Here is a 12505-nt window from a genome sequence, read left to right as displayed (position 1 = left end):
AGCAGGATGTGGTAACCGCCCTTGTGCTCACACTGACCACGGCATTGAACAGTTTAACTGGAACTGACACCACAGAGACAATAAATAACGCTCATATGACAGCCGTGGGTGCACAACAGGGGCAAATGTTGCTTGGTTATCAGTGCAGTGGGCTGAGTGGAGTCAAACTCCTCCAGTTAACGCTCTATCTCCATGCTATTTTATCTGGGATATCACAATTTGCATGTTAATGACAATTAATATTGTTACAATGTCCTTGCTCCTTTAAACTTTCATGGCTGGCAGAGCAGAGGAACCACGCACCGACCCTGGGATGTTGAAATAAATAGCAGGTTTTCATGAGGGCACATGAAGGGGCAGACAGAGCATAATCACAACAAGGCAAATAAGTTAAAAAACCAGGGGGTCAGTCCACACTGACAAAAGTACAAAAGCTGATCCAAAAAGAAGAATCCAAAAAGCAAGCAGGGGTCATAAACAAGAAAAACTGAAAACAAAAACCAACCAGACAGAATGCCACAAGGGCAAGGACTCGAGAACAAGGGGGCTAGAACTGGGGGGGGAAGAATTAAAGGATCAGAACCATTCAGACACAGACATCACAGAGGGGAAGACGAGTGCAAATACTAATGAAAGTAAACAGAACACCAGACATGAATATGAAAAATAATAAATTACAAGAATAATGATGATAGATTACAGGAACATAACACAAACGTCAGTTACAGACATAGCAGATGTGTGGGTGATGGGGAGTGGTGGATCATTTATATGTCACGCTTTGTGAAAAAAGACTTCTGTAAAAGGCTGCGCTCATGTTTCCTTGCTCAAAGGCAAGATTAGGAATTCTTAACTTCTGCTTCTAGCTCCTAGAAGGAACATTTAAAGGCTTGGAATTAGGAAAAGAAGAACGAGTTGAACAACGAGGGATTGGGAAGAGCCCACTGATTCCTTTCAGGGGCATCCTCCCTGAATGCTCTACGAGGCAGTGAGAGTTAAATCGCACCAAGGGTTTGCTCTTAGTGAAGAATCAAAAATGAAATATAATGTATGTATTCACAGAGATAGAGGAAACAAATATTTTTTCAGAATTCATTTTGCACTAATACAGCACAACCTACTTGAACTCAATACTAAATTGTAATAAAATAATAATAATCTAAGAACAGTCAATTATACAACTCTTATGTGTCTCTCATAGCATACATTTATCATTGGGCTGAACCCAAATGCAGAGAGTTAGGAACCAGAGATAAGTGTGAACAAAAATACTTTCACTAGGAACATAACAAAACAAACATGAGAACACAAGGGAGCAAAACTAGAGCCTAGAAACAGCATTGCTAGCGGCGAGCAACAACCCAAGCCCATCACTAAAACCCAGCAAATACAAGGTCGGAACCTGGAAACTAAATACAAAGGGAAACTAATAATATAATGATGACCAGGGATGACCAAAAAGAGGCAAATGAAATACATTAGAGTTATTCTCTAAATTTGTAATACATGACATGACATTGGGCACAGTGGCTAGCACTGTTTCTTCACAACAAGAAGGTCCTGGGTTCAAGCCCCGCCCAGGCCTCTCTGTGTGGAGAAAGGACTTATTAACAAAAGATTAATAATTCAATGATATTTGCAAGATATTGTTAAAGAATGTAAAATGAAACATTTCCATTTTAATTGTATGTCTATATAAACATGCTCTGTTGGTCAAGATATCTCAAGGACTAAAAGGACTCCTGTGTACTTTGTATGAATTCTCTCATTCTGTCTTCAGACTGCTGTACACCACGTTGTCCTGCTGGGGCTGAAAGGCAGAGGTTGCAGAGGGAAGGTGGGTGACAGTGCTGTAAGTCACTTCAGGAGGAGCCTGTGAGGAGAGAGAGGCACACAGTCACCACCCCAGCCCAGGCACATGCAATATACACTCACTCAGCACTTTATTAGGAACACCTACTCATTCATGTGATTATCTAATCAGTCAAACATGTGGGAGCGATGCAATGCATCAAATCATGCAGATACGGGTCAGGAGCTTCATTATATGTTGATTTCAGTGATTTCAGTGATTTCAACTGTGACATAATTGTTGGTGCTAGACGGGCTGGTTTGAGTATTTCTGTAACTGCTGATCTGCTGGGATTTTCACACACAACAGTCTCTAGAGTTTACTCAGAATGGTGTGAAAAACAAAAAAAACATCCAGTGAGCGGCAGTTCTGCAGAGGGAAACGCCTTGTTGATGAGAGAGGCCAACGGAGAAGGGCCAGACTGGTCGAAGCTGACAGGAAGGTGACAGTAATGCAAATACAGCTGTGGTATGCAGAAGCAGAGGACTTAATAAAAAAGTATAATAAATACCTAATATAGTGCTCACTGAGTCTATAGGACACATATTTATCATAATGGATGACACATGGATGAGTTACTGTAATTTGAATTATACAGTTGTAAAAGTAATTAATAAAGTCCACACACAGTGCATTTATCAATCCCAGGACATTTTAAATAATTCTTTTATATTGCATTGGGTCATAACTTTAGTACCAGACCCATCTTGTTGTTTTGTACATACAGTGGCATTGCTGGTTTCTGCTCCTCTGGACACATCAATAGTGAATGTAGCACAAATATAAAACAGTGCAAATTACATGCTCTTTGTAGCAACAGCATTGAGCTTGTGCTGAAACTAAAGCTAAAGAATAGGTAACATACAGAATAGCTGAATGGAGGCTTGAAGATTACGGATACTTACACGGAGCTGTATTAGGAGTAGTGGGCACCCTGAACAACATAAACAACGCAGAATTGTGTTCAAGATATACTTTAAAGAGCTTTATGCTTTATAGTCCTAGTCATGGACCGAAACAGTGAGTATCAGACAGAGCAAATAAAATAAATGTCATTTTAGACATTTTAGTCATTTTAGACAGCATGTGACAGATTAAAAGTATAGTGGCATGTTTTTTACTTTAAATAAATAAATAAAAAACACTCACCTGTTGAATTTCCTTTTGTCTGAAAAGGAACAAAAAGAAATAAATGTTCATATCATTCCTTGTCCAAATTTTCAGTTGCAAGTCACTGAAGGTTTATTCATATAATTCCATATGAAGACCTGAGGATTGCACGCCTCTAACCAGCCCTTTCTACAGTTCTGAGATCCGGAGCTTTAATGTTCTTGTCAGTTCATTAGTTTTACCATGTAGAACTTCCTAAAACCTGGAATGACACTAAAATGGCATTTTTTCACACCACGGACATGAAAAGAGTTAAACATAATTTATTTGTACATAACTCACTTTTGACAAAAATGTCATTTTAGAACACTGTAATTCTAACATTAGAATATGACAGGCTTTTCTTTGGCAGTTAGAATGACAGGCTAGCTAAATTCATGGAGTAGTACAGACTAGTTGTTTTGCATTGATCAAGAGTAACCTTGCTGAAAATGCTGCTGGCTCATGTGGAAGAAAACGGCATATTTCATAGACTGTTAAAAATGATACACCTTATCTAAATAATAAAATGAAGGCAACAGATTACAAGTAATCTTATTGAATAAATATGACATAATATTATTGATTACATTTATATTGTGTATTTTACAGGTGTGCCATTTATTTACAGAGTAGTAGCATATTTTACATTTTACATTAAGGGTACAATGGGCAATTTCTGACTTCTAACTGTCGAGAGAGGAATTGCAGTAGCAAACAAGCTCAAACCACAACACTGTTTATCCCACCCCTTCTCTGGGAACTGTGAACGAGCTTATGTTGAAACGCCATTAGCTGTGGCAATTAGAACCAATTTGCAATCAGTGAGCTTGAATTATTGTGTAGCTATACGATGTTTTGGTACAGAGTGCCGGACCATCAATTGCATATTTTGAAACCCGAATTTAAGGACTATAAACACAGCCAGAGGGTGAGTAAGCATTTTCAATGATAGGAAGGGATTTACAATGGTCTTGTAACAATGTTTTAACGCAAAAGTCTTACCTATTGTACCTTTAACTAACAATATCTATCGAACCTTGATACAATGACATCACAGATTACAATAGATATGAGCTAGTCTGTTAAATAGCCACTGTATTGCAGCCTGTAGTATGTGTTGGATAAAGGCATCAAATGTTAGCCATTTAGTAATGCAATTATGGTATCATGCCATAGAGTGGTCACAAACATTTGGGAATCCCAGGCACTACAGAGTACTCATCGCAAATACGCACTGTGTATCCAATACAGACTGACACCTGCCATTCCCAGAAGAATCCCCACCACGAAGACAATTACTTTAATACCGCATGGTGTCTTCGGCCAGTCTGAAATTTGAAAAGAGCATTTGAGGAAAGTGGGTGTGAGAAGAGAAGCAGTTTACACATTTTGGAGCAGTTACAGTATCTCCACATGTCTTACAAAATAAAATACCAATGTATTTATTATTTAAGCAATTAAGCCGAGTGCTTCATTGAGATAGAAGAACCCTCAAAACTAATACGTGGTCTAATAAGTAAATCAGACACAGTAGGTAAATAATCACACAATACAAAGTGAAACAGTAATGCTGCAAATCCATAAATTGCTACATCAGAGAGAAAACAATTCATCCACAGGGGAATCAGGCATCTTTTCCTCCTCTCATTCCGTTAAGCAGTATTGCCTGGCATGTACAGTAGCTTTCATCTCATTTAATAAGGCGAGTGAAATGGGTTTCCAATCATATAAGAGGAAATCTACAGAAAAAGAAAAGTATGGTGCAAAAAAACAAAAAAAGTGTTGTGAGCAGCAGTTCTGTGGGCAGAAACGGCTTGTTAATGAGAGAGGTCAGAGGAGAACTACCAGACTAGGCAAAGCTGAGAGGAAGGTGACAGTAACACAAATAAACCCCCTTTTACAGTGGTATGCAGAAGTTCATCTCTGAACACACAACGCAACGTAACTCTAAGCGGATATGCTACAGCAGTCGAAGTCTTAAATAAGTCAAATAAATACCTAATAAAGTGCTCACCGAGTGTATATTGTTGGTGTTCAAGAAGTATTTGACTAATAATCAGCAGAATCCAGATCAGGTTTAAATACATTAGTATGATTTCATTTGTTGATGAAGAATGGTCTTACCTAAAGACTACAATGCCTTTGAATTTCCGCCATTAATAAAGGGATGAGGCTAAAACTGTACAGTAAATTACAGAGGGTGGTGACTTGAGCAATAGCCTAAGCTATTATAACAGTACTTAGTTAAGAAGCAGTGCACAGTGCTGTAAACAAGTAAATATGTTATAAGACAAAGGGAACTTGAGTAAACACAAAGCAATTTTTAAAAAAACATAATTTGATTTTATTTTTTTTGCCAGCAAAGCATCCTGACATCATCACACAAGGCTTTGTGACCCTTTCCAGACTAATATATTTAAATAACTTTTTTTTTCCTTTGATCATATACCACACCTAAGATGAATTAAAGCAGTTGTGAAAAAGAAAAGTAGGCTAAAATCCCTCCAAAGTGACGTGAAAGACTGATATAAGATTAGAAAAAGCGTTTGGCTGCAGTTATTGCTGATAAAGGTGAGGCAACCATTTATTAATATAAAAGGGAATTACCATTTTTACAGGTGTGGTATGGGTGTTTGATAACTTTTGATGATGTACACAGTTCTGTGAGTGGTACTGTAAGCCGTTCTACGGGCGGTTCCATACGCGGTTCTGTGTGGTACTGTAAGCTGTTCTACGGGCAGTTCCATACGTGGTTCTGTGAGTGGTACTGTAAGCCGTTCTACGGGCGGTTCCATACGCGGTTCTATGATTGGTATTGTAAGCCGTTCTACGGGCGGTTCCATACGCGGTTCTGTGAGTGGTACTGTAAGCCGTTCTATGGGCGGTTCCATACGCGGTTCTGTGGGGGCGGTTCAGTATGTGGTTCTGTGGGTGTTACTGTAAGTCATATATTTTTTTTTTACATTTATTTCAGATTTTTCCCTTTTTCCCCCAATTTGGTAACCAATTGTACCCTATCTATTCCAATTAGTCTTAGCTGGGGATACACCGCCCACACCCTGTCCCTCAGCGGCCCAAAGGGATCTGGCGATCAGAGAACAACATGCCTTCTTCAAGCTGTCTCGTCTCATGTTCGTACCCATGATTCTGAGGCGCCCGGGGTGCTGTTATGTGTGGCAATCCGCTAACCCGGCCAAGTCCCTACCTCTGGAGCAGCGAGCCAATTACGCTGCTCCACGAGAGCCATCCAAACTTGGCTTTTGGCAGGACCGGGACCGGAACCTCGGTCCTCGGTGAGCATCTTAAGTAATTCTATGGGCAGTTCCATAGACGGTTCTGTGGCCGATTGTGTAAGTTGTTCTATGGGCCTTTCTGTATGCAGCTCTGTATGTGGTTCTGCGGGTGGTTCCTTATGTGGTTCTGCGGGCGCTTCTGTACGTGGTTCTGTGGGCGGTTTCGTACGTAGTTCTGTGGTGGGGGTTACTTTCCCATCTGCAGAGAAAGTGTTTATAATATCATTAAAATAAAATGAAGTGGACTACGTTGCTGTTTGTATTGCTCTCCCTACTACAGTGCATGAATGGTCTTTGAATGCTTTGAACTTTTAGCTCAATCAGTAACTATAATTGGGACACAATATTATCATCTGTCAAGTTATTGCATTTCCATTCTATTATCACCATTGCCTGAAGTTAGAAAAGGCCTTCTCCGAAATCATGAATGATCTTTGAATGCTAAGTACCTTTAGCAATAAGTCCTGTTTAAATAATGTCAGTACAAAATCTCCTGAGACTCCATCGGTGCTTACAAAATGTCAGAATCCCTATTTACTGTAGCTCAGTATTAGCACTCAATCTGGTAGACCACTGTAGTGGATGACCGAAGAATACTTTCTTCAATTGCGAAGGTAAATAACACTTTTCAGATGTCAAACAGAATACTCTCCTCAATGTACTTTTGGTATAAACATATCAAAGACTAGAATTATGAGAAGAGTACCTCAGCATAACCTCACTGAAAGATTTAAAGCTCTGGAAAGAACGGCCAAGTACTAAATATAATGACTTCATAAGATTGTTAACTTGTCCAGTTTGTTTTGGTCCCCTAAAATGGGGGGGGGGGGGGGGGTCCCTCCAACTTATCCAGAATGCAGCAACTCGTCTGGTCTTCAACCGTCCCAAATACTCACATGTCACCCCCCTCCACTGGCTGCCTGTCATGGCTCACATCAAATTCAAAACATTGGTGCTAGCCTTCCAAGCAGTTAAGGGGTTTTCCCCAGCTTACCTACAAAAAATCATCAGACCCTACACCCCTGCTAGACCTCTTCGTTCAGCCTCCACAGGCCGCTTGGCACCTCCCCCTCTCCGAACTTCCACCTCACGCTCACGACTACTGTCTGTTCTGGCTCCACGGTGGTGGAACGAACTCCCCGTTGAGGTCAGAACTGTAGAATCTCTCCCCACCTTCAAGCGCAAACTGAAGACGCACCTCTTCAAGCAGCACCTCTCCCCGTCCCTCCCTACCTCCCTGTGAACCTTAATTGTTGTCTTTCTGTGATTTACTTTTTTGTGGATCAGTATTTTTAGTTGGCTAGGTAAGCAGTGTTTGGCTAGTTAAGTTTGGTGACTTTTGCATTGTTGTTTGTTTGTTTATTTGTTTGTAAAAAATAAAATAAAATAAATTCAAATAGGCCCTGGTCCTTATCTTTGTTGTACAGGTAGCAGTTGAAATTGTACTTCCCTCTAGGGTCTTTCAGCGCACTTATCCCTGGTTATGGGTATGCACTTTGTTGTACGTCGCTCTGGATAAGAGCGTCTGCCAAATGCCATTAATGTGATGTAATGGGGGGGGGTTGTGTATTCAATGGATCACTGGTGTTAGATTTTGGTGTTTTCAAGATGTAACTGAGTTAAAAAGTTGACACGCAAGTTCTGCTCCTATTCAAATGCATATCCCCAGAATCACCCTGTTTTCCCCCACTCTATTTACATTTCCTTTCCTGGCGTTGATTTGAGGTCTAGGTGCCGACAACCATTTGTCTGTGGCCTAACCAGGAAAACTGTCAATATACATTATCATATCTAAAGGAGTGCTTTATCACAAAGGATGAAGCACCTCCTTTCAGAAAGTTCTCATTGTTCAGATACTGCATATAAACTGTATCATTCTCAGTCAGGATTTGTGTAAGATTGGTGAAAGCTCAGGAGAACGTACGCACTACCTGGAACCACGAATAAAGAGCTGAAACTTCTCTTACACCCTCGAATTTCGAGTAACGACTCTTTCTTTCCAGAAACGCGATTCGAAGTGCCAGCAACGAAACAGTTATAATATTGAAGAAGAAAGAAGAAGTTCTTCACTGGATATGTGGTGATGTGTCTGAAATTTGAAAAGAGCATTTGAGGAAAGTGGGTGTGAGAAGAGAAGCAGTTTACACATTTTGGAGCAGTTACAGTATCTCCACATGTGTTAATAAATACATTGGTATTTTATTTTGTATTTAAGCAATTAAGCAGAGTGCTTCATTGAGATAGAGAGAACCGTCACAAGTAATACATGGTCTAATAAGTAAATCAGACACAGTAGATAAATAATCACGCAATACAAGTGAAACACTACAGGACAAGTGATGCTGCAAAACCATAAATTGCTACATTTGCCAGTTTTTCTAAATGGAACCTCACTGTCAGACATTGATACTGGCTCCAGCTCTCTGCAAGCCACAACTCACAGTCCAGTCACAGACCTTAAACATAAGTGTAATGTTGAAGCCTTGATTAAACATTTTCAGAGAGAAAACAATTCATCCACAGGGGATTCAGGCAGCTTCTCCTCCTCTCATTCCTTGTTCTTCACTGGATATGTGGTGATGTGGCAATAATGCAAGCAGTCATTTCAGCTGATAGAAACTTCCTTAAACCTTCTTAGCAGATTCAAATTCACAGAAAGGAATCTGATGTGAGTTTAAAAGGAAATTAATATTCAACAACTAGTCCTAGACTAAATTCAATTTTGAATGAAGATTCTGGATTGATGTTTATATCAATCCAGGCCGTAAAGTTGTACTCATCTACACACCAAACTGTAAGTTGTAATTCAATGATTCATTCATAAGCCATCATGATTTAAATATAAATCATGAGATTAGTAAGTAAGATTGAAATCTACTCAACCTCAACTCAAATGAACTTGTTTTTCCTCTGAAGGCTTTGTTTCCATTAACAGGACATAGCAGAAGTATACATACTTTTCTTAGTCGTCACTAGAGGAGGTGAGGGTGGCTTCACACCTTCTAAAGAGGAAGAAGGCAAATTGTTACTTTCATGAGAAGAATGGCTTGTTTGTTGTCTGATTGGCCCGGTAGAAGCACTATGATTGGTATATCTGAGTTCCCACATGAACTTTCATAGTGTTGGAAAACCATGAACATTTTTTAAAATAAAGTGTTAGAATTAATATCCAGAATGAAACTGTAGGGTACATCAGCAGCTTTTAACAATTAAAATACTAGTTTATATTTATTAGAATAAAATATCGACTTGGCTTTCAGAAAGCAAGCAATGTTTTGGTGACCTGGACACACTCTATTTCTATATTACGCTAATTCTCAAGTTAAAGTTATACTGCATGTTTTGTCCTTCAGGTTTTACTGCAGAATTATTTAAATGTTTTTCTTTTCTACCCTTTCCCTTCCGAATTCGGAGTGCCTATAATTACACTCATGCTGCAACCCACAGCACAACTCCTCCGTCATTTTGAGAGAGTGCTGACAGACATGCACTCTCCTCCAAAGCACATGACATCAGCAGCCTCTTACACTCCAAGTCAGGCTCACACAGACATGAGTTGGAGGGGAGCAAGCTGTGCATGGTTTACCTGATATGGATGTAAATGCCCACAGATTAAGTTGACAGTCTGCATTCTAACCTTACACTCATTGCAGCAGAGCTACAGTAAATAGGGATTCTGACATTTTGTAAGCACCGATGGAGTCTCAGGAGATTTTGTACTGACATTATTTAAACAGGACTTATTGCTAAAAGTACTTAGCATTCAAAGATCATTCATGATTTCAGAGACGGCCTTTTCTAACTTCAGGCAATGGTGATAATACAATGTGGAAATGCAATAACTTGACAGATGATAATATTGTGTCCCAATTATAGTTACTGATTGAGCTAAAAGTTCAAAGCATTCAAAGACCATTCATGCACTGTAGTAGGGAGAGCAATACATACAGCAACGTAGTAGTCCACTTCATTTTATTTTAAGAGGCAGAACTGAGGGTGCTCGATTGATCAACATTGTCCCTCTGGCTGCTAAAAACCCTCCCATCCCTGATTCCCTGTGCAATGCTAGACCGAATAATGCATCACCCTGTGTGACTACAGTAGGCCAGACAGACAGACAGCCAGTCCAGATTCGACACCAGTTTGTGGGGCCCATCCATGATCTAGCCAGTGCCTCTATAGGATGAGCCATCCTAGCAGCCCAATGAGTTCACTTTGAAGACCTAAAATAAGTAACAACAACAACAACAACCCTACCTAACTTGTTCCCTATAACTTTTAAGTTCAGACAAACCAAAGTTTGAATACTTTTTTTAGTCGTCACAGGAGATGGTGAGGTTGTTGTCTTATCTACAGAGGAAGAAAAAAAGGTGTTATTGTTGCTGTCATTACAAGAATGGCATATTTAACATAATATAACAACATAACACAACATAACATAACAACATAACACAAAATAAGATAACATAACAGCGAAAGCAGGCCATTCAGCCGAGCGATGCTTGCCTTTTCCTACCACTAAAATGTACCTACTGCTTAGTTTGCCTAAATGATAAATAGTATCTAACAGGATAAACAGTATCCATCAAGCTTGAAAACCACCAGTGTTTCTGCCTCCACTATATGTCCTGGCAAGCCATTGTGACCAATCTCTGTGTGAAAAAATACTTCCTAATGTCTGTGCGGAATTTATCCTTTGCCAATTTCCATTTGTGGCCTCTCGTTCTGCTAACCCAACTCACCCTGAAGGATCATGGTGTTCATATTTGCATGTACAGACAGCAACTTAATCAGCAGGAAATACTTGATTAGTGAACGTAACAAAAAAAATGTGAAAAATCCATAAGCCATGATGTTAACTTTGATTGTTCTGGAAAATAATGCAATCATTTAAAAATGAATATCTTCAGGAAGTCATAGCCTTTTGGCTAAAGTAAGAAAACCATCATATCATTTTACAGATCAAGTTAAAGGTTTATTGGAATTATTAGTCCTGAACTTTCATCAAAAGGTTATATGGTTGTTCAGTGGCTAGGTATATTTGAAGATTATTGCCATGCATTTGTGTTTGCATGTGGCCCATTTGAATGCTTAGAGTTCACAGCATGTATCCCCTGAGACTCATTTGGAGAGCTCAGGGCGTATAGTGAAACTCCATTTTTCAAAGAACAAGGACTGGACTGAGCACAGTAAACCTTGGTTTGTGCTTGGAGGTCGTGTGAGTGCTAAGGTGGGAAGCATTGGCTCGCCATGTATTGTAATGTTTCTGCTGTAATATGAATGCTGCTTAAGAATGTCAAACAATAACTGTGCACCATCTGTGCAGATGAAAAGATGGGGCAGGCCTCCTTTCAGAGGCTGTGCATGCTAGTCCCGAACAGAGTAGCAGCAATGGAACAGGCCCACAAATAACTACTCTTCTAAATTGGAGTACAGAAAAATACAGATTAAAATATATTAAACATATTTCCTATATTTGAAAAAATATTTCATTGTGATATTGTAATGGTGAAATCTTCCAGCCCCATGTAAATTGAATCTCTATGTGGAAAGTATTACATACAGTATATTAAAGTATATAAAGTACCTGTTTTTGGTTCTGGAGAGAGTCCTGAAAATAGAGTGTGAAAGTGAGAATTTCAGACATTGAATAAATGGTTATGAGTGAATCACAAATTGTGATTCATAACCTTCTCACGACACAGATCTTCCAGCCTTATGACAACATTTTCAAACTGTAAGTACAGTGAGTGACTCACCTGGTACCTGTTCTCTGTCGCTGCGTGGAGAATGAGAGTGTGGGTTTGTGTTCACAGCGTAATCACAGCTCACTTCTCCCGTCCTCAAAGCCTGCAGGCGCTGCTGCAGGTCAGCACGTTCCACATTAAAGGTGCAGACCCTCCCATTGGTGGTCCATGTACTTCTGTACGGCTGAGACGAGTCTCCAACATACAGGTAACAGCTGGTATTTACAGCTGGGGTTTTCAGATTAATCAGACAGGCTAGATCCACATTCTTGTCTTCAAGGATATCCACAGAAATCACTGGTTTCTGTAGCTGCTCTGTGAAAGTGGAACACACATCACTGAGCAGAAATGCAAAACTGTGTCCAAAAAAGTGTTTTGTTGTTTATGCCAGGGCCTAGCAATTGTTTACAGCTATAAGAAAGCAGTGTCTGCCTGACTAAAGTGGTGTTTGCCAAAAGTGG

The 12505-nt window shown here is 39.7% G+C and overlaps 1 long non-coding RNA gene across 1 annotated transcript; it reads right to left on the bottom strand.

The window, feature by feature from the left end:
• Positions 1 to 10600: 10600 nt before the first annotated feature.
• LOC133122123 (uncharacterized) lies at positions 10601 to 12279 on the bottom strand. Its single transcript, XR_009708077.1, has 3 exons — positions 12057 to 12279; positions 11885 to 11908; positions 10601 to 10647 (listed from the first exon to the last, which is right to left on the bottom strand). It is a non-coding gene; the product is annotated as an uncharacterized LOC133122123 (long non-coding RNA).
• Positions 12280 to 12505: the final 226 nt, after the last annotated feature.

This window comes from Conger conger, chromosome 1 (assembly GCF_963514075.1).
Source record: "Conger conger chromosome 1, fConCon1.1, whole genome shotgun sequence".
In the NCBI taxonomy this organism is placed as follows: Eukaryota; Metazoa; Chordata; class Actinopteri; order Anguilliformes; family Congridae; genus Conger; species Conger conger.
Note: the sequence above shows the minus strand (reverse complement) of the source record. Positions and strands in the feature narration are given on the sequence as shown.